The sequence below is a fragment of the Crassostrea angulata genome, chromosome 9 (genome assembly GCF_025612915.1).
Source record: "Crassostrea angulata isolate pt1a10 chromosome 9, ASM2561291v2, whole genome shotgun sequence".
Classification (NCBI taxonomy): Eukaryota; Metazoa; Mollusca; class Bivalvia; order Ostreida; family Ostreidae; genus Magallana; species Magallana angulata.
Genome location: NC_069119.1, coordinates 36,385,812 through 36,410,254, shown reverse-complemented (window position 1 = coordinate 36,410,254; position 24,443 = coordinate 36,385,812). Strand labels below are relative to the sequence as shown.

The following is a 24,443-nucleotide window of genomic DNA, read 5'->3' as shown; positions in this document are numbered from 1 at the left end:
ACGTTAATGTCTATTCTTTGAAATAGAGGTTTTCAAACTGCAAACACAGTGATAAGGATATTTTTAAACTTAAATTCTTCAAATTAAATTTCCTTCGTTGGTAATGAATTTGAAACAAGTTTTAAGAAGTTATCGAAAAAAAATCATATGTTCCTGAATTTACATAACCAGTTTGTAGTTTGATGTTTAGTGTCAAATCGATCTGACAGCAACAGAGATTCGATGAAAAAAAGATGCTGCATGATTAACAAAATGTGCAGCCAGATTGCATAATCAACTCACTTAATAAACAGAACGATTACCTGCAATTTGAACTCCTACGAGGCAAACCAAAAGGGTCAAGCACAGGCAATTTTTGTTGAACATTTTCGTCTTGACCAGTCGTATTCAAATATTCTACATTTACATAAGTTTGACGAGCTACTCATTTATATATACTTTCAAACTTGGTCAGTCCGCTCAGCGTACTTCATTCATGTGTAAACATATTTTGTTGAGGTCACTGAAGCGGTTAGATATCATTTACAGGACATCGTGATACATTACACAGAAATAACAATAATTTATTGTTATAGCAATAACAATAACTAAACGTGTACCCGTGTTTATTCCTCAAGGGTTTATTTATTTATATAAGTGACCGCGAAATTCTGGAGAATGTATAGATTTTATTTCTGTATAGTGTATTTATAACGTGCGAAATGGAGAGAAACAACTTTAAATCCCGAATTCACATTCCATGTACTTGAAAATGTGTTTACGTCATTGGATTACGTAGTAAACAAGATGTTTATTGACAGTTGTTGTTTTTAAGTGTATGTATTTTTAATCTCCCACACGTAAATATCCACTCCCCTATGACAGGTAACCGTGACCCTCACAATACCGGACGGCTAAGTGGTCAGTGCGCTCCATTACCCCGGCAGACTCGGTGTCGGCGGGTACGCGCTCAGACTGAGCGTCAATTAGGACGACCTTTTATTTACTTGATCCGTGTTCTCTGTGTGGTTCCACGTTGATCACTGACCATTCACATCTAGTGAGGTTATTAAAGCTGCTGAGTAATCATATGACGCCATCTATATTGATATACCGGTATATTAACTGTCCATCGAGCCACTTTATGACTATCAAAAAATTATTTATATGTGCATTTTTCAAACAAGAGAATGTTCTCTTTGGTGATTCATGCGGAATATATGAAGGTATATGAAATGGCAACATTGCAGAAAATATACATAACTAATTGCTACCTTCACAACCCGCAAAAATCATCAAAGAAATATTTTATTGTTTATATTTGCATTTTTCAAACAAATTAATGGATTTAACGTATAAAGTAAGTACGAGTGACTACATTATTGTTAATGTACATCAATACAAATATGCATTTTTCTGCAATGCCGGTACCTTCATATTCCGCAGAAATCACCAAGAAAAAAGCACTTTTATTCTTTATATTTGTATATTCTTTTATATATTATGTTCCACAATATATAAACATAAACACTTCTCTATCAATAGTCATAAACATATACATTGTATAGGTCAATAGGCGATCACAATCTAATCAGATAGTTTTATCGCACAACATGTACGGATGATGCATCAAGTTCATTTACCATCGTGAGAACAAACTATGTGCTGTACTTATATCCGTATAGAGTAAGTTTTTATATGCATCAAAATTTTCATTACTTATTGCTAGCGCTCTCGAGTGCTAGCAACTACGTTAGTCCTTTTCACTGGAATACGCATGCTCGACTCCATTGTAGGGGATTCTGGGAATACTGTACAACTGTAGATAAACTGTACCATTTGAATTTCGTTTTATAATCTGCACTTAAAGTTTTGTGTGTATATTGTAAATGTAAAAAAAAACCTAACAGTGGCTTAGGTCTTATTTTTAATACAATGTATTATAAAATTAGCTACAATGTAGCTTTATCTTAAAATTCCTTCAAGCTCGGAAAACAACACCGGATATGTTTTCCGGGCTTGTCGGAAAGGCCCGAGAAGATACGATTGCTGCAGGGCAGTACCAATGGTTCTTTGAAATTCAAATTACAGTAGATACATAATGATTAAGGCACAGTCAATGAGCTATGCCATTGCCGATGTGAAGCCCACTCTAGATTCACAATTCTAAATTGAGACCCCATTCCAGCACAATTCCAGTACACCACTGTGCCTTCTTATCTTATAATTAATCTATTCAGACATATAAACCAATGTTTTAGAAATCTGCTTCTGTGTATTATGATGAGTCAGCGCTAGCTCACCAATCTTTTTAAAAGATAAGCTTGTTATAGTTAACAGTGTGTATATGAAGGTGCGCTTGATTTACATGTAGCTTATTTGGGTGTACACCGGTGTAAAATGTTGTGCATGCACTTTATACACACGTAATCAAGTGCATGTTGTGGCGACTTGGGGTATGTTCTAAGTAAAACTACATATATATAGTAAAAAGAAATAAGCGTTGAAGCAGCCAAGCTTCTCTCTTAACCGCTAAAAGTATACACTTACCGAGAACGTGTTTCAAGTCACGTGATTATATACCACTACTCTTTACACGGTATATTATCAAATTAAGTTGGTTCTGAATATCCACATTTTAGTATGCCTCTTTTTTCATCGGTTCCAGTACCAATGAACGCACTCATCTGCATTTATTCTTTCATTATTTCAGCATCAATGACGTCATCTAATTCCAACAATGCTAGCTTCCGGTACCGACATCAAAGAAACAATACTCAGGCAATATGATGAAGTTATCAGTATATTTGATAATGGCGGTAAACTTCCTGCAAGTCTACGTGAGACAGTTGACAAACACCACAAAAGGCTGGTAGAGAAAAGGAAGGAGTTTTCGGAAGAATTCTGTCAGGTGGTCGTTTCTGGTAAGATAATAAAACGAGACAAAACTAAAATGATAATTAATAAGATGTTTTACAAACCATGTTTAAAAATTTGATTTGACCCCGACTAAAATAAGTATTTGTCATTGGATAAAACACGTCAAGCGATAGCCATTTAAATATTTGTAAACTGCAAGTGACGACTTTAGTCGACAACAGGGCAAATGCATCGTCAATTATACAGCAATTCTTATAATTTCTTTCCAAATTTATTTAAAGTTTAATGCATTACGAGGCAAAATAAAACAATTGGTATAACTAAAAAGACAATTATGTTCATACAAATATAAAAAAAAATTGCCATTTATTGGGTCATAATCACTTACTAGAAGTTGTACCAGTTATCTGATAATTTATTTGGGCCAGGAAAAACTTCAGCCTCGGTAACGTAATCTTGCCGTAAAATAAATAGTCTGAGTATAGAGGTGAATGGTTTATCTGATCCAGGAAGTTTCAGAACATCGTAAAGGCACAATGTCTGTATACATGAATAAAGTGGGTGGGGGAGTAAATGAACCTGGTTTTTTTTTTTTAAAGAATAAATCCAACGAAGCCTGAATGGCTTTATGATAGATTTGATCACGCCTGACCGTATTTGATCACCTAATAATATTCAACGAATAATGTCTTATTACTTATTTTTTCAGCAATTATACGATTAAATGTTATTATTAAATTACCATTGATGATATATATTGGACTATACATTACAAAATCGATCCGTAGTGTTATCACAGAAAAAGACAATCGAGAATGAAAATATTCATTTACAAAAACATATCACAGCTTAATATTGCACCATTAAAAACCTGAAGTTTAAAATACATGTAGATGGTCTATCTATGTATATTAACATGAATATATTTCCATGAAAAAGTCTATACATCACTTTCCAAAATTTTAGACAGTCGATTGAATATTGCATGTTAGCTGTGTTTTCCAAAGAGTACCAACGTACTACGTCGAGAAAAAGAAGTAAAGAAATATTTGTCAATGGTAACTTGTCTAAATGAATAAGTCGAAGCAAATTACAAAAATCACTTGATATCCCAGCTTGTCTGAGTTTTTTAAGAAATGATGGTAAAATGTCTATCATTTCATTGATAATTTTGTCATTTACGTTTTCTTCATATAACTTTCTTTTTGTTTTCTTTAACTTGCGCTTGGCTGTTAAGGGTGCATTTCGTAGATTAGCGCTGCATGGTTGAACGCGATTTGGTGGAGTTGAAATTGTTGAAGCACTTGATGTCTCACATTCTGTGTCACATACTGTGTGATGTGTTTTAGAGGTTTTAGGCTTGTGCAGCCATAAGTTTGATTTTCTTTTTCTAGCTGGAAAAGAAGTTTAAGTTTCATATAGTAGCCGGTGCATCGTATTCAGTTTATAGCCGGTGCGAACATATCAGTATTTCAAATAGCAGCCGTAACTTTAAAAAATCACCAGTTGTCAAATTATTTCGATCAAAATATACTTTCTTGTTTATTTTGTATTACTTAATGAATCAGAATAGATAAATGCTTTTTTTCATAATATAGAACAAACAAACTCTGATTTGTAGATGAAAATATCAGCTTAAAACTTGGATGTAACAGCCTTTTAATTCGTCACCGACCTAGGAAATTTCTCTATTTCTGGTTATTCGTAGGACTATTTTCCAAACTACATTTATAAAATATTATAATAATACCTTACATGTTCCGTGCACACGGATTATTCAAACACTTACATGGTTTGGGTACATTTTTCGTCAATTTTGTGGCTTGATCCATGCGTTTCATGCATGCTTTTTTCAACTAGCAACCGTTCAATTTTTGAGTAGAAACACCGAACGCTGTTTTTTTACTGATAACAGCCGTTTAGGTACTACACCGTGGTGGAACAGGAAGCGTTTCTACGGAAAATTCTTCCCTGTAAATCGCATACTTCATTTTCATTTAACAATAAAAAATCCTTTTAAAAACATTAAAGTAAACAACACATATATGCTTACGTAAAAAAAACTGTACCTATCTGAACTTTTGCTGACATATGACGTCATTTCCTTCCCCGAATTTGTCCGACAATTTACGAAAACTGTCGAGCGCAAAAGTCAAGTATGACGTCACTGTGATCTCGGGCTATATAATATTTAGAGGTGCATGGATCAAGCATCTGTACTGGATGTAACGTATAGAAAGTACTCAGTATCAATGTTAACGGTGACTCTTTAGCTGATCAATTAGTTTTGTTTTGATATTTTTTTGCTCAGTAAATACACATGCAAGTTCCATGCTTAATTTACTGTAATATTGATCCAAACATATATAATTATCCATACGTTATGTAGGTGACCAAAAAATTATTAAAAAAGAAAAGAAAAGTCAAATCATTATTAGATCTACGTGCAGCCACGTCATTTTGTAATGAATAAATAAAAGAAAAAAATTAAACTGTTAAAATTTACATGTGTTTGTTAGTTGCATATGTGGTCAAACCTTTAAATAATATTGGATATCACACACTAACAAAGGGTGAGGGCACACGTCTACAACGCTTATATAGCGTACAAAAATTAAAAAGATTAAAAACAAAATTGATGTCACAGAGGAAAATAATTAAAACACAGATAACAACAAGGAACAAAATGAGAAATAACACAGACACACAATTTATTGTTTACTGATTTTAATGATCATTATTAAAAGGTAAAGGAATGATAAAACATAATTGTATTTACATAAAAAAAACCAAACAGCTTTGTGTTTATCTTAATATTTTAATAAGTCTGTTTAATATTTTATTAATTCTCAGTGTTAGTTTGTTTAAGTGTATAAACCTAGGAAGGGACCATTGGAATAAAAGTTTAATAACTTTGGGTTCCTTGTGGCGGTAAAAGTTTTCAAACAAAGCCCAAGTTTTTTGGTTAGGGCAAGTCCAAGGGTTGCATTTAACAATGATGACAGATGTGTGGTTCCTTCTGTGCTCGCCCCAACGGCCACACCGTAAAACATATTAGCTAAATACATGCACATTATACAAACAAGTACATGCATAATTTGATAAAGTGGTTTATATTTCGTAAACAAGAAAAACGGTTTATTAGACTTCATTTACGGTTCCAACCACGTTTATATGAGTATATATTTTGTTCCTATTGACAAAATAAATCATAATTAAATTCTCCTTGTTATTAGTCCCCTACCGGTTTCACCGGAGGGGACGGGACTATAGCTTTCCTCTGCGTCCGTCAGTCCGTCCGTCCGTCCGTCCGTCCGTCCGTCTGTCCGTCGGTCTGTCCGTCCGTCAGTCGGTCTGTCTGTCTGTCCGGTTAGCAAGCGAGCTCTACCGACAAGGCGTGTGTGAAAAGAAAAGTCGTACTTGTTGCACATTGATTCAACGGAGGATTTATTTTGGCGTCAGTTACTTAGATTAGTAATGCCCTGTTTTTATCGGACCAGCAGTTCCCTGTAAGTATACTCTGCGACTGACTGTCACTCTTAAATTTCAACTTATCATTAGAAATGCATTCCTTAAGCATTGCAAATAATAAAATACAGAAAATAAAATTTGACCAAAATCGTGACCATGCCCCTTTAACGTTACATAGTTTACAATGGGCTGTGCGTATTTTGCAATTTAAAAAATCACAGTCACTCGGTTCTGATTTTACTTAAAAAAACCTACAGCATACAATGCTTATAATTCTGTATAATACCAAGGAGGGTTTTTTTAATCTCAGTGCATGTTTGGCATCCATGATTTTCCTTCGAGGTTTTAAATAACTCGTTCATGTTTCCTGTGTAATTTTAGAAACAGACTCCTAGCCAATCAGAATCCGAATTACTATTCTCTGCGATACTATCATGTCAGTGCCTACGGTTCAATTGGAGCCTATAATGTTTTGACGCAGATTATGCACATTAGAATACAACAAAAAAAGGAATGCTATACATGGTTGTTTAGATAATTTATTGTAGAAGAAAATGGTACTAAACACTTTTGCATTGCATTTCGTATAAAAGCGAAAACGACTGCAACACACGGGAGGGAGGGGATTACCTCATTCGGAGTTAGACACCTTGTTATTATTATACTATACTAGGGTAAAGAAAAATTCTCAGAAACAAGTGCCTGTGGATAAGCACGCAAAATACATGCTTACAAAATAATAATTGTGGTTATTTTAAAAACTTTGAACAACTATTACCTAGGAGAAGTAGAAAAGACATGTTTTTAGCAACAAACATGTACAGGAGAATCTTTGCAAGCCCTGCATGTGTTTTGTTTACAGTAAATACGCATGCGTAATAGTGTAGACGGCTGGTCCCGTAACACGTTACGATGTATTTATGTGATAGGTTATATGTAATTCTTAATTTTAATGAAATTATTGGTTTGAACATATTTCATTGTATATATAATATACAAAGGGTTCGAACACAAGTTCTTGCAACTTACTAGGTTCTCACCCAATTACAAGTAATTTGCAATTTTGTCATAAAACATGGTACATGTATGTACACATATATTGAAAAAAAAATGGTAAAGAACAAAATAGTATACTTATGTAAATCTGCGAGAATTGATTATAAAGTTCTGCACAGCTGTGAAAATTCTAACATTAGTTTTATAATCTAGGTTGTCATTACCCCATAGCAAAGTATGCGAATCTATAATACCTAAATTTTGTATTTGGAATAGATCATTAAATAAGGTATTCCTTGCATTAGAAAATAGTTTGCAAACAAATAAAAAATGATATACATCTTCTTTCTTTCCACATATGCAATTTGGAGAATCAACAATATTTCTTCTGTGTAAATCATAATTTAGTAAACAATTGTGTCTTAATTTTGTATGAATGATGTTAGCTACTCTTTTACCATGAAGAAAACATTTTGGAACTTTTGAATCACTGCCATTATTAGAGATGCTTCTTTGAAACTGACGGATGGATGTTGATTTTTTAATATCCGAATTTAGTGAGTTCCATTTGCCTATTGCATCTAGAATAAATGATTTTTTGTATGTCTCATAATTAACTATAGGAGGTATATAATTGTCTTCATAACGAGTATTGTAGCGAGAATTATCTTTCCTATAAATGTTAGCAATATCACTAAGATATTGTGGTACAAGTTGTACATAATCGTCAGTTTAGCTATTTCCCTTCTTTTAGATAGAGAGTCCCAACCCGTTTCCAAATACAATGATTCCCTTGTGGCCAAAATTGGAAGTCCCGTGACAATTCTTGCAGCGTGTAGTTGTACTTTCTCTACCTTTTCAATTTCTGCGGAAGAACAACCATCCCATACAACAGAAGCATATTCTTATATTGGCCTTACAAAAGTTTTATATAATTTTGATAGTTTGTCTCTGCCTAAAGTAAATTTAAGTTTCTTAAGTAGTCCTAATTTTTACAAGCGATGTTCACTACATCATTGATGTACACAGACCACTCCAAATCATCAGAGAGCGTTAGGCCTAGATGTTTATGACAAGAAACAATATCTAACTGACAATGTTGAAAAAACAGTTCTGGGGTTACATTACGTTTTGATTTGCTAAAAAATACAACTTTGGTTTTATTAGGATTAAATTTAAGTAACCAATCATTGGACCATTTTTCTAATATTCTAAGGTTATGATTTAACACATTTTCGACATTTCTTAAGTTTTTATCCGCATACTGGATTGAATTATCATCCGCGTATAATCTACAAAAGGACAATATCTTTTGTGCAACATCATTGACATAAATTAAAAACAAAAGGGGCCCAGGTACAGATCCTTGTGGCACTCCAGCATTTACACTTAAGCTGGATGATAATACATCTTTATACATCACTTTTTGAGATCTGTTACACAAATAGCTGCTAAACCATTGAAAAAGATTGCCACAAGTAATTTAAAAAGAAGCCCTTCATGCATAACTCTGTCAAAGGCTTTTGATAGATCACACAAAACAATGCAACATGATTTACCCTCATCAATATTCTTAACAATGCTATGATATGTCCCAATTAACTGGTACACTGTTGAGTGACCGGGTAAAAAACCGGCTTGGTATTTATAAAATAAATTGTTACTAAGTAAATAATTATAAACATGTTTGAAAACAATTCTCTCCATTATTTTACTTACACAGCTTAGTAAAGAAACAGGTCTATAATTACATGCGAGTGATGGGTCCTCTTTTTTAAAAAGAGGTAGTAAGAACATGGGCCATTTTCCAACTATTAGGAAATGATCGTTCTAAAAGAGACTTATCAAAAAGTAAACATGCATAAAGGCTTGCATATTGTAAACATAGTTGATTTTAACATTTTGTGACTAATACTATCAGGTCCAATAGCTTTGTTGACTGGCAAAACAGATATAATGTCAGTCACTTCAAACTCTTCAATAAAAATGTTGTCTAAAAATTTATCACATTGTAAGTACAAATCTGGTAAAACCTTACCGGTAGTCAGAATATTCGATATAGATGAAAAATATTTGTTAAGCACTTCTGTCTTATCAACATCAGAAAACGCTGTTTTAACATTATTTTTATCATCTGTGTATTGTAAAGGTGGAATTTCACTTGTTGTTTTTGTTTGGAAAACGTCTTTAAGAAGTTTCCAGTATAATTTGTTATTGCTTTTACTGGAGTCATCAATGAAAGTTTCAATGTTTTCGTAGTAGTTAGAAAATGCTTGCTTTTTCATGTTGTTTACTTGATTTCGAACTTTTTTATACTTTGACCAGTAACATATTTTGTTAGTTTTCATTGCAATGTTACGTTGACGATCTCTAATCCTAATTGTTTTACGTAGAGTAGAATCGAAACATGGCTTATCCTTAGGTCGAACAGTAATAGTTTTCTCTGGAATGCACTCACGTACGCATTTGAAGAAATGAATGGTAAAATTTTCAGCAGCGACAGAGACGTTACTGGCTTCAGATATAAGAGTTGACCAGTTACTATCCTTAATCAAAAAAATTTAACCTATCAAAGTCAGCACTTTTATAATCCCGAATTTTACTTTTGCACGCCCGTTTTAAATTATTTTCTAATATTTTTCGACTTGTCGTCAGTGTTTTTTTTTTTAAATGTTATTGTCCTTTTTTTCTTTCATGAATTCGAAACAAATTTTGTAAGATTGGAAATTAAACAAGAATTACCTGTACGTTGAAATTTGATTGGAATTCTACTTTAAAAAAAATGGAAATTAAACGAGACTTAACTGTAAGTTGAAATTTGATTGGAATTCTACTTCATCACTGTCGGGAATGGAGGAATCAAATGAGATAGCGCAAGCTTATCAGACTTCAGTATTAAACCCCCCCCCCCCCCCCCCACAAAAAAAAAAAAGAATAAATCCAATGGGCAAATGATTCAAAGAATCACCAAAAAAAATAAAAAAATAAAAATGTAAAGGGTGGGTAAGCTAATTAGGGTGTGGCATGTGATTCCTCCATTCCCCACAGTGATGAAGTAGAATTACAATTAAACTTGAGGAACCACATGAGATTTTAAAGTCATTTGGCCATGGATGCCTAAAACAAAACAACAAATTCTAGCTACATCATTTAATTTGATGAGGGACAGTCCGAAAACACCAGTGTTTATGCATATCATTTATCAAAATGTCTCGGTTCTATTACTTGTCGGTGTACATTATCTGCAGTGTCCAACATTTTCTGATCAACATTACATGCATAATTATTGTCAGTAGTTTTATCATAAAATTTTGCGAATGTTTCTGCTCTTGAACACCACACTTTATTTAAAATCACGTCAATTGGACATCCCTGAGCTAACGCTGATGAGGTCGAAGCTGCTCTCGTGCTGTGCGCCGAGTATACGGATGTATCGATACCGCTCGCTGCCAACACAGTTTTTATCCAACGAGAAATTGTTTCAGGCGTTACCGCACCATGTGGTCTTTGATAGCTAATAAGTAAATTATCTGACTCACGTAAATGTTTTGTTTTGTCCACATACATATTCAAGTGTTTTATAATACACAAATTTTCATCATGATATTTGTGGTATCGAATTAATCCTAAATGTTTTCCTGGTCTACTTTGTTTCAACAGTTGTTCTATATAGAACTGTACACTATCGTTCGTCAAACTCATGTTAGTAGTAGATAATACCGCCAACGTTTGTACTCGTTATCCAGACAAAAAGCCAGCAACATCACTGTTTTCAACGTCAACTGTTTCAATGATATGTTCTCCAGAGAAATTGACTTCAAGTACTGAAGCACAAGAGAAACATCCCACACCTGAGCATATCCCCAGAGGTTACATGTAATTTTGCAAATGCCTTGTAGCTATATTTACCAACTTTGGATTAGTGTCTGGGCCTATATCGTCATCATTTTCTAATAATTGATCGGTCTCATCCAACCATTGATCTTCATCATCGGCATTTTCTTCTTTTTCTACTTCTTTTTTACTTAACCCATTGATAAGGCTGTTAACATCATAGTCATACAAGACACTGTAGCTAACTAGTAGAAGGTCAATTAGTCTCCAATAATAACTCATCTTTAGACATTTCGTTAAGTTGTCATGACTCGTGGCCATCTCTCTCTCTCTCTCTCTCTCTCTCTCTCTCTCTCTCTCTCTCTCTCTCTCTCTCTCTCTCTCTCTCTCTACTTTTCTCATTTGAAAACTTTGGTTTCTTGTTAATGTAGGGTTGGGAGGGGGGGAGGGTTGAAGGCTAAATAAAATTGAGTATGTTGCACATTCCAATATTGTCATTGTAATATTGAATAATAAGATATGTTTTTCATGTAGGAGATATTTCGGCGGGAAAATCATCCCTGGTTAACTTCTTAATCGGGAGGGATGTTCTACCTACGTCGGTGAGAGAGAGCAGAAGTGTACCATGTCGTCTGCGTTACGGTACCGAGAAAACCGCCAAATTGATTGATGATTCTGGAAACGAGATAGACGACTTAAAGTATGATGAGAGCAATGAGGCGTTAGAAAGGTTAAAGAAATTAATAAAAGGAGATGAATTTGTGCAAGGCCTTTCGTATATTGACATCTTTCTTGAGGAAGTTTCCTTACAGGTAAACTATGCATTTAATTGAACTTAATCGATCATGGCTTGCTCAGACTAAAGACAATCTAAGATACATTCATTTTAATCAATAGTAATCAGTAGAAGCAAAGAAAAACGACGAAGATGTAAAGGTTAAAATAAAAAAAAATAGTATTTATGTGCACATATAGCAAGTGTCATGTTTTATCAGGTTATACAATGTATTAAATGTAGTAGGAATAGCAGCTGTTATAGCTCAAATGTCAGTACAAAATTGGTAATTGATTTGAAAACACTTAAAGGCATGGCTAGAATCAAGTCAAGAAAATGTACTAGTAACTGATTCAAATTTTAAAATTTGATTTAGTCTAAAGAATTCTGTCTAATATAGATACACTGAATCTATTATCTTTGTTGCGAAAAAACGTTCAGAATACAAGAAAACGCAAAACTATCTTTGAAAACAACCTCCGAACGATAAACAATAATTCAATTGAGGAAATCATACTATCATTCTTAGAATAAATTCATTTTACTTATAAATACCTCATTTTTCATTAATTGTACGTACAAAATCATAAATAGTTTTACGTCATTTGACCAAAATCGATTTTTCAAGTAAAATAGACACTGAATTACCACGTGATGATTAACAACTTGGCGATGCTGTCGACTACGTCAACTTTAGGCAGTGTAGCAATTTTCTACCAATGTTATACGATATAACATAACATAAGGCAGTTTACGCTTTATTAACCGCGACGCGCTTTATAAAAAAAACGTTAACTGTTCCAAGTTATGTTATGTTTGTATAACATTGACAGAAATTAAATTCATTCCCTATAATTTAATTTTCTATAGCAGTGAATCTTGATTTTATGAAGTATACAGTATCATAACTGCAGCGACGAAATGTGCATACGAAATGAGTAACGCGTGTTAGCGATAAATATGTTAATTTGTACACAATTTAAATGTAACGTCAAGCGGATTAATACGTTTCGCATGTGCGTCGTATTGTGACGTTAGCAAGTTATATGATATATATGATATATATGAATTTTAACTATCAGAACTAAATTATTGAAAAATAAAATCAAAATTTGACTTGTAGTTATTTAAGGAATAAGGAATCATTCTTTAACAGCTGTTTAAGTATATTGAGGTGATATTTTTGGTCGGGTCTTGGTCAAATCCAATGACCACGACGGGCTTTATGACAAATTTGCACACGCTCCGACCAAAATTATCACGTCATTATATTCAAAGAATGAATCCTTATTATGTTTATTTATATAATATTCAATTTCTACACTTTAAAACAACAATTTTAAAACCCTCTTTTTAATGAGGCACATGCTAATTATTACTACGCGGCACAGCCGATACCGATATCCGGTTATGCTATATAAGACACGCCTATTCTGTTTTGTTCATCTTATATATAATTATTAGTCTATATGCTTCAAAATAAATTCATAATGTTATCATAGACAAAGACAATTGAAAATGTAAATGTACTACAGAAAAAAAAAACTGCTGAAATTATAAATATAACAAGATAAACTCACATCTTTGACAGGGTAATGTGGTGCTAGTTGATACACCAGGGATAAAGGAAGAGGACGACGATGACAACTCTCAGTTGTTTACTCATCTCCGGAAAGCCTCTGCATTTATATATATCCTCAAAACGGATAGTAATCTAGGAACGCACAAGGTAGTAATCGTATCATGCATATGGTATTTAGACGTACATGTATACGTACATGTATATAGGCCATTTAACGGTCCTAAGCTCGGAATGAATAAATATTGGAAATATTTCCTTACAAAGCACTATATGTGCCATCGTTGTGTCAATAGCTTCTGACATTTCAAATATCATTTTCATAATAAATTTCGTTCAACCGGACTAGTCAATCAGTGCAAATTTTTTGAAGCCAACATATGGTTAAAGATTATTTAGTTATCAGATACATGTTTTGATCATAGAGTAATACAGAAATTAAACAATGGGCTTCTTTTACCTGTTTTTGTTGATATCATTCATTTTAAGAAAAAATGTGATTCTTTATTATTCAAGGAACAAAGGATCATTCTTTGAGTATTATGAGGTGATATTTTCGGTCGGGGCTTAAACAAATTCAATAAAGCCCGAAGCGCTTTATGATAGATTTGATCACGCCCCAACCGAAATTATAACCTCATAATATTCCAAGAATGATTTCTAATTACTTAGATTTATATAATTTTCAACCATAGTACGATTAAATATATAAGTATAAATAAGCAAAAAAAAAAAAAAATAAATAAAAATGTGGCGTCATTTGAAATTATGGGTTATATAGTACAAAATCGAGACGTAGTGTTATCACAGGCAATGACATTGGAAAATTGTAAATAAAAGTCAATGTGAATTTAAGAAAATGATTAAGTTAAAATGAAAAAAGAACAAATACATTGAATTATATCAGTGTTTACCCAATTTATACTTAAGGTAAGGTAAAGAGAGTGATTGAAAAGGGTAATCCAACAATGATTGCAGCTTTTTAGAATAAGGAAGAAGGTTCAAGAGTTAAAGCAAGATGGATACACAGAGCTGTGCTCAGAATCCATGCTTTACGTGTGCAGCAAATGGGACCAGGTAGACGAATCCGAGGCCGAGGAAGTATTCGATGAGGTTCTGTCTAGATTAAGAAGTGAAGGAATTGAAGTCAAAGAGGGACAATTGCTGAAGCTCAGTGTCAAAAAGGTTGAAATAACATTATAAAGAAATAACTATACTTCTTTTATTTTAATGAATTTTGCATATTAAAAGCATTGATTCTGAAAAAAGAATATAATACCAAATATTCTTTAATTAACTGAATGTAGGAAGAAAAGGAATTATACGTGCTCTTTTTATAAATATTTGTATTAAGGAAAAGAAAAGGAAAGATAAAGGGAAACCTCTTTCGGATCATTACAAGCTATTCATAGAAAAACTCCGTGGACTGATCAGTCTTGCAGTAAGGGATAGGTACAGAAGGGAGTGCCAGTAAGTTGAACGCTCAAACACAGTTCTAGAAATGAATTCAATATCCTTATAGAGTTTAAAGATTAAACAAAGATCATTGTTCTGGCCATTAATTTTTTGTCGGGGTAAATATTTTAAAATGATGTAGTTCTATGTCATTAGTGTTTTAGCATAATATTCTAGTCTTCAATTTCCCTTGTAGGTGGCTGGAGAAGGCTTTAAATGACGTTATCTCTCATGGGACAATTGTTCTCAAAACACTATCAAAAACTGTAGATGAAAGAAAAAGACGGATGACTGAATATGAAGAGTCTGTCGTATCACTAAAAGAGGCATTAGATACGGTATATGATAGAAAATCTTCATTCACCATCGCCTTTTGCCATTCTGTTTGTGTGGGCGTTTTTGCTTAGTTAGGTTGAAAACTGTGATTCATTTGTTCACGGGGTCTCATAATTTTGTCATTTAAGTTATATCTCACAAGAATTAAATTGAATTTTGATTTCGGAAAGATAAGGTGAAAAAATGTACAGAATAAATAATTGTTTCATTACAATTTGTAAAAATTGCTTTAAAGAAAAGGAAAAAGTTTAAAACCATAACATTAAGGGTCAGGTTTTGTTTTGGATAATGCCTATTACCGCCATGAAAATACCAGATTTTCAGCTCACCTGAGCCAAACGCTCAAGTGAGCTTTTCTGATCACAATTTGTCCGTTGCCTGTCGTTGTCGTCGTTGTCGTTGTAAACTTTTCATCTTCTTTTCAAGAACCACTGGGCAGATTTCAACCAAATTTGGCACAAAGCACCACTAGGTGAAGGGGATTCAAGTTTATTCAAATGAAGGGCCACGCCCTCTTTAAAGGGGAAATAATTGAGAATTATTAAAAATATGTCGGTATATTTTCAAAATCTTCTTCTCAAAAACTAATCGGCCTGAAAAGCTTAAACTTGTTTGGAGGCATCCTCAGGTAGTGTAGATTCAAGTTTGTTCAAATCATGGTCCCCGGGGGTAGGGAGAGGCTACAAAAGGAGGATCAAGTTTTACATAGGAATATATAGGTAAAATCTTTAAAAATCTTCTTGTCAAAAACTATTGGGCCAGAAAAGCTCAAATTAAAATTGAAGCATCATCAGGTAGTGTAGAATCAAGTTTGTTCAAATCATTTTCCCCGGGGAAGGGTGGGGCCACAATAGGGGGATCATGTTTTACAAGGAATATATAGAGAAAATCTTTAAAAATCTTCTTCTCAAAATATATTAGGCCAAGAAAGCTCAAATTTGAGTGGAAGCATCCTAAGATAGTGTAGATTCAAGTTTGTTCAAATCATAGTCCCCAGGGATAGGGTGGGGCCACAATTGGGGGGTAAATTTTTATACAGGAATATATAGAGAAAATCTTTTTAAAAAATTCTTTTAAAAACTATTAGGCCAAGAAAGCTTAAATTTGAGTGGAAGCATCCTCAGAGAGTGTAGATTCAAGTTTGTTCAAATCATGGTTCCCGGGGGTAGGATGGGGCCACCATTGGGGGATCAAGTTTTACGTCGGAATATTTAGAGAAAATCTTTAAAAAAAAAATTTTTAAACTATTTGGCCAAGATAGCTCAAATTGGCGTGTAACTATCCTCAGATAATGTAGATTCAAGTTTGCTCAAATCATGGTCCTTGGGGGTAGGGCGGGGCCACAATGGGGGATAAATTTTTATATAGAGAGAAAATCTTTAAAAATCTTCTTCTCAAAAATTATTAGCCCAAATTTGAGTGGAAACATCCCCAGATCGTATAGATTCAAGTTTGTTTAAATAATAGTCAAGGGGTAGGGTGAGGCCACAATGGGGGGTGAATTTTTACATAGGAATATATAGAGAAAATCTTTAAAAATCTTCATTTTAAAGACTATTTGGCCAAAACTTAAATTTGTGTAGAGGCATCCTCGGGTGGTGTAAATTCAAATTTGCAAACTCACAGTCCCTAGTGGTAGAGCGGGGCCGTGATGTTGGTTTGAATTTTTACATAGGATTTTATAGAGAAAATCTTTAAAAATATTCTGGGAAAGTTTTCGGTCAAAACTTAGTACTTAATGTGAAAGCACATGCAGGTTATGCAGATTTAAGTTTGATGAAATCATGATTTCATAGAGAAAAGTGGGGCCACGAAATGGAGGGGGTGTATAGGAATATAGAAAAATCTTCTTACAGGTACAACAACAAAAGGGGCTTGGTATTTACCAGAAAAAAGGGGTGGATAAAAATTGACAGATTTTCAATTGTTTTAAACAAGATCTACTGTACTTAGTTGTCAAGATATTTTGATACTGTAATGCTAATTTGATCCGAATTAAGGCAATTGTTGCTAAGGTGAGCGATGTGGCCCCTGGGCCTCTTGTTTGTTTCAATTTTGTTTGATATGCTCATTCTAGTTTTTTGTGTTTGTTTGTTTTTTAAAGACACGTTCAATAAAGTATCTATGAACAAAAATCAAATATTCAAACATAAATACAATACATCACCCTATGCTACGAAGTTTAATTTTTATTGTAGTATTTTCATGTATTGAATGATGCATATAGTTAAAACTTTCACCTGAAATAACTAGACTCATTCTATAGCATCATTGGGTTTTTTGTAAATCTATGTCCTCATGTTAAAGCAATCTTCGTATTCTACGGATTGTCGTTTATATTTTTAAAGCCTAAACGAAACTACTGTCGGGAACTTATCAACATTTACACAACCCTGGCCGCAAATTTGCATACACACTTGCGAACAGAAGAATTCTGTTCTAAAATAATTGAAAAATGCAAGTCAGAGATCGAGCGAAAACGATCTGTTTGAGAACAAAAACATTTGAAGAATTAGAAGTCGCAGTAAAAACGTTTCAGCAGATAATTAACGAAGAAATTACACGATGGCGAGAAACGAATGACGTAGATAACGCATGTGCACCAGTCTGCGAGAAGGTTCTTCAAAGATTTTGCATGCTAGAGAAGAATGTTGAGAAAGGACTGGTTGAAACACGTAAAAGCTCTTGCCCTGAAATATCTTTTATACATATGAGAAGTGCCCAAGTTCCCTTCAATGAAATTAGAGATAATTATACAAGTCGAACATATACGGAAAATGTCGAGAGAGAATATTCTGGGTTATCATCCATTATGGCCCAAGCCCCTATCTTTGCAAAAGAAACATTAGATATACTAGATAATGCTGCAGAAGAAAACAGTACACTAGTCAAAAAATCATCGTCCACAATGAACTCTGCGCAAGTTCCGCTTTCTGTGGAGAATCGAACACCTAAAGGCAAAGAAAATGACCTGGACGAGGATACTAGACTACTGATAACTAATCCACCCTCCGTGCGATCAGCCCAAGTCCATGTACCCGACGAGGAACTGGAAATGATGCGTATAGAAAAGGGAGAAGGAGAAGACACTCAGTTATTTACAAAAGGTTAATACTATGTAATTCTTTTTCAAATCATATTTAATTTTTGTTTTCGAGTTTTAATAACGCTGTTCGTTTAGGAGCTTTCAAATCGGCAAAATTTAAACTAAAAGTGCTTATTAAATATTGATGCATATGAAATGTTTTTGTTGATTTAATCAAGTTGCATGTACACTTGTTGACAGGTGAGAAGGTCGGACTGGCTCTGAAGGCCCCCCTCTCGTTTCCAATTGCTGTCACAGCTAGTGTGTTTGTTGTGCCAGTGAGTGATTTCAAAGTACTATCCAATAAGCTTTCTCACCAAAAGGCCGAATCTAATTTCCGGGAAGTAACTGACGAGCGCCACCTGGCAGATCTCCTTCAAGAATTGTACGAGTTGGATACTTTTAGCGAAGTCCGATTTATTGAGGAATTTAAAAGAAATTCGATTCGCCTGTTCAACCAGTGGTTAGATGAACAACATCAAACCTCTATTCAACTTATTGAAGACATTTCAACAACTCTACAACAACTAGCTGAAACTGAGAAATTGGAGAGCGAGGACAAACAATCCGTAAAAAGGTTTCTACAACAACTGAAAGAATGTCAAGAAGAATGTTATGTTCCTTTAGAAAAGTGTTGCAATTTGTTAATTGAAGGACCATTGAGTTAATATAATATCACCTGCAGTTTAATGTTGCATGATTCGTATGAACAGTTTCTAAAACAAGGCAAGCTACTGACAAACAAGTTGATGAAAAAGGACTACCAACAGTCTCTTTTAAAGTCATCTTTTCGTAAGTTCTATAGTCGATACAACGACCTTGTTAGCAAAAACAATCCCACTGGGCCGCATGCTGACTGACGTTTTTCATACTAATCGTTAGACCATAATTAATCACCAAATTGTCTACGGACTTTTCCGTTTATTCCCGATTACGATAAAGAGCACTCGGCGGGTGTGACTGGTCAGCAGGGGATGCTTACTCCTGCTAGACACCTTATCCTACCTCTATCCTCTTTGGGGTCCGTGTTGCTTCGCTTTGAATTTGTATTTCGTTTTATGGATTTTTGATGAAATGGTTGACGGATTGTTATTGTCATTTTTATTCATTGTAATTTCTTGATACGTGATTTTTATTTAACATACTGTGGAATGTTTAGATTTCGTCGTGGCTCATTTTTTGTGGGATTCGTGGGTACCTCTCATTCACGAATTAACATTATCCATGAATTTATAAATCAGGGCTATTATGTCAAAATTCCTTTTGTATGTACCAGAGAATACACGCAATCATGACCCCACGAATCTGTACATGATACATGATTTTTATTTATAATACTATGGACTGTTTAGATTTCGTGGTGGCTCATTTTTGTGGGATTCGTGGGTACCTCTCATTTACGAATTAACATCATTAACGAATTAATAAATCAGGGTTATTATGTCAAAGTTCCTTTTTATGTATCAGGGAATACACGAAATTACGTCCCTACGAACCTGTACGCTTTTAAAAGTAATTTATGGGAATTGGCCCACCGAATTTGAATGATTCCACAGTATATGTGTCTATAGGAGGCTAGATGGTCAACAAATTATATGTACTCCTTATGTATAAAAAAAATATTAAAAAACGGAGATAATTAGGTGATAATTTATGGTCTACCAATTAGTATGAAAAACGACAGTCAGCATGCGTCCCAGTGGAAGATTGTATTTGCTGACAAGATCGTTGTATCGACCAAAGAATTTACAAAAAATGACTTCAAACAAGACTGTTTGGTGTTAATCCTTATCTTCTATTTTAAAGGGACTTGGACACGATTTGAGATCAAAAATTTTATTTTTATTTTGTATGTATAAAATGGTTTACTGGTGCATTTTAAATGATTGACAAAAATATTGAATGTTACAGTCAAGTTACAAGTGAGATACAGAGGTAAGAATTGGTTGGTATGTAAACAAAGCTCGAGTCTCATAGTTGTTTACAAAATATGTAAAGTAGAGATTAACCATTTCTTAGACAAAATGACATGTAAAAAACAATTAAAACTAACTCAATATCTTCATAAATACTAGTATCACAAAAGAAAATTACATTTGATTGAAACTTACACCAATACAACACATATGTAAAAATGACAACATTCGGGCTTTGTTTACAAAACAAAGAATTATGAACTCTGTATCTTGCTTATAACTTAATATTTGACTTTCAAATTTTGACAAAGCATTATAAACTTTTATATTTATCAGTATAAACATTGAAAATGGAAAAATAAAATTTGAAAATTTTAAGTCAAATCGTGTTCAAGTCCCTTTAAAATCTTATGCAATAAAATTGAAAACAGCCACCCCGTATTAAAACTTATTACTAGTACGCTTATTTAAAATATATAAGGCATTAACATATGAATACCATCAGTGCATATTCATGTTGGAAGTTGATTCAATTACTGTTTTATTGTAGAGTTTTAATATAGAAGGCATTGCTTTCGGTGTGTATCGTAAATTTTGCATTTTCCTAGCAATCAGAAAATATTCGAGCATTTCAAGTATTAATTTCTGTTTAATATATTCTTTTCTTGCATCGTGGTGTTTTTTGTTTGTTTTTTTTTTAATCAAAGCATATTAAACAGTTCATTTAATGCAATGGTTTGACCATGATTGTTATTGGCTTAATGATGTTTTGAACACGTAAAACGCAACTTAATTTCAGTTATTTAGAATGATAAGGGATATCTTTACAGAACGTTGATGATCAATAAATTACCAATTTTATCAAACTATCACCGGGGAAAATAAGGGGTTTCTATATATCCTGCGACAATAAAACTAAAATGCTTTAGATGGTAAAAAGCACTTTATTTGAACTTTAGGTCGGTATGGGTGATATCTGGGAATCCAAAAACTACACCCGAACAATCCGAAGCCTAATTCTTGACTGATGATAATAATGAAAAAATGATATGAATAAGAATAGTAAACAATAGTAATTAGCACTATGAGCATGAGTGACAGATGACACGGAGTAAAACTTCAAATTGAGTGAGTCAATTATATCAAGTCCGCAAAGTTAAGAGTTAATTTAAAACGATTAAGCAATTGCGCCTTACGTAAACAAATGTTTTGGGATTAATGTTTTGAAAGACAAAATGCGATAAAGATATTATAGCAAATTGATAACAAATAAAGGAATGTGAATTTGAAGTTTTATACAAAAGGTCTTGAATTATAGTTCATTGAAATTTCACTCCATGATAATTCCCTCTCGCTCCGGAAAATGAGACGTCCTCGTCTCAAAGCTCACCGATGAGGATTGCTGGGTGCATGCGGCCTTTGACCGAAGTAGACGGACTGGTAAAATTGTCGTTGATTATTTCCGGTGTCCTTGGTCTGGGCGCGGGAGTGTTATGAATTCGGTTTCTTGAACTTGGGTTTTTCCTTAAGGCCGCAATGTCGCATTCTTGAGAGGTGATGATGTCGTTTAAGACTGCTATCTTCTGGTTAGCGATGGTCTGTCTTTGCTTTAGGTGATTAAGGCTCTGTTCTAAATCGTAGCAGTCGGTGTTTAGATTGCTAACGACATTCTTTAGCATTTTATTTTGATTTCTCAACGTTGTCATGTGGTCTTGCATTACAACAGTCTTAAATAATTTTTGAATGTCTTCTGGACTCAAGTGCTGGAACGGCAGCTGTTTCACAAGTTCCAGTCTGTTGTAATAATCTTTAATTCTTTTCGCGTCCCGGCGTCGTTTGCTTAAGGTCTTGGTTTGTGCAAGGTGCATTCTACATTGCAAAATATCAGCAATGGCAACACAAACTTCTTGAGGCTTATTCTTAGAAATTCCTACAGTAGGGTCGAGTTTTGATCCTCCTTGGGCATCAGTCGATCCTACAGACGATACTGTCCGCTTGCAGGTCCTTCCATTCTTGGCCGAACCATTTTTGAACGAACCTTTGTCGTTGGTCGCCACCGGGTAAGTTTTCCGCGGATGAGAATGGCAAGGAATGGTTGCGTAGAAGCACATTTTAGCAAAATGGCCAAGTAATCCACACACGAAACACTCCGAGCGTGTCGCTTGACACGAGTACAGGTGTCCGCGGGTGAACGTATTTCCGCACATGTAGCATGCTGGACAGGATCCAGGTCTGGAGTGTAGACGTGCAAGTCCTGGGGATGTCCAGAAAATAGAAAAGCAGCGACGCTGGTTTGATGGTCGAAATGAGCAGGGAAATCTTCTGCTCTTGGGTTGCATTTCTGACACGTTGGATGTAATAATCTTGGGGAAACTCGCTGTTGTTGGTACACGGAATCTAACTGCTACAAAGTTTATGCAGCAGCCCCGGGTGAATTACCCTTAGAATATCTCCACCAAACTAACACCGGGGAAAATAGGGGTTTCTATATACAAATGTATCCGGCGACAATAAAACTAAAATGCTTTAGATGGTAAAAAGCACTTTATTTGAACTTTAGGTCGGTATGAGTGATTTCTGGGAATCCAAAAACTACACCCGAACAATCCGAAGCCTAATTCTTGACTGATGATAATAATGAACAAATGATATAGATAAGAATAGTAAACAATAGTAATAAGCACTATAAGCATGAGTGACAGATGACACGGAGTAAAACTTCAAATTGAGTGAGTTTTCTAATGAAATACATTCCCAACCACTATTGAAATATTTTATTTCAATAGCGGTTTTATTTCAATAGTGGTTCCAACACACGGTGGGTGTGACCGGTCAGCAGAGAATGCTCACTCCTCCTAGGCACCTGATCCTAACTCTATCTATTTGGAGGTCCGTGTTGCCCTTCTTTGAATTTGTATTTTGTACGCAGCACAGTTAAGGCTGTCAATAAACTCCGTTCAGACAAAAAGTACGAAAAATGTGCATTATGACATCACAGTATATTACAAACCTCGAAAGTACTAATTAATCTATTTATTAGTAAAATTATCTTATACTAATCTTTTAATCAAAAACAACAAATGCTATTACTTACAATTTTGATGTCCGTTATATCGTACACACTGAAAAATAAGCGAGATGTCGTTCTTGCTGTACTACAAAATATGACGTCATATGCTTCAAAAAGACGCATTAAGTTAAATCATTGAAGGCTATCGTGAAGTTTTATAGCGAAGAAAAATAAATGTCATACATTAACGGAAAAGTATAAATGAATATTTTGTTGAAAATTATTAATAGTAGAATGCTACCTATATAGTCTTATTTTCATTTTGTTAAAAGTATGCATCGTATAAAGAAGCCACCTCGGTTTTGTATAAAATATCGTATATCTAAAATCTGAGTACCTAAATAAATCACTTAATTGCAAGGGCATACACTTACCTGATCCCGACAAACTTTAACATGTGAATTTGAAATATGCTATGTAACTTAAAAACTTCTACGATCCTTGTAAAATCTTACAAATTAATTATTTTTTTAATGAAATTAACCCTGTCACCTTCAAAATTATTCAACATATGCATTATAAATAACGGTTTCTACTAACAAATATTCTTATCTTAAAAAGTTCGCATCGTTTTTCAAAATCTACGATATAACATCAAGTTATATCATAATTCAGTTGTGAATTTTGACATGATTATGCCCTTGCAATATTGAATTTTTTAAATGACCTCAAAACCACAAATACATCTGCTTGTACCATGCGACTGTCATATCACGTGACCACTATGAACATAAAATATTGTACTGTTATATATATATTTTAGAAATATATTGCATTTGAGTGACTGTTATTGATTTTAAAAAGGACATGCCAGTTTAACTAAAGTATACGTGTTTTCATCACAAAAATTTGCCCATATTTTTATTGATCGCCTTAACTGTACTGCGTAGATTCCCAGTTTTGGTATAAAAACAACAGCTCCTTCAATGTATTGAAGCAATGCCATGTTTCTCTCACAGATATATTTGCAGATTCTGATCCTATGTGTTCTATTACGAAAGGTTCTGCCAAAAACTGTAAATTTATTTGTTATTCAGTTTCAGATGATCAGAACTTCAAAGAGCTAA

At 34.0% G+C, this 24,443-nt stretch overlaps 1 pseudogene; it reads left to right on the top strand.

The window, feature by feature from the left end:
- Positions 1-1,584: 1,584 nt before the first annotated feature.
- On the top strand, positions 1,585-19,170 carry LOC128163781 (uncharacterized; annotated as a pseudogene).
- Positions 19,171-24,443: the final 5,273 nt, after the last annotated feature.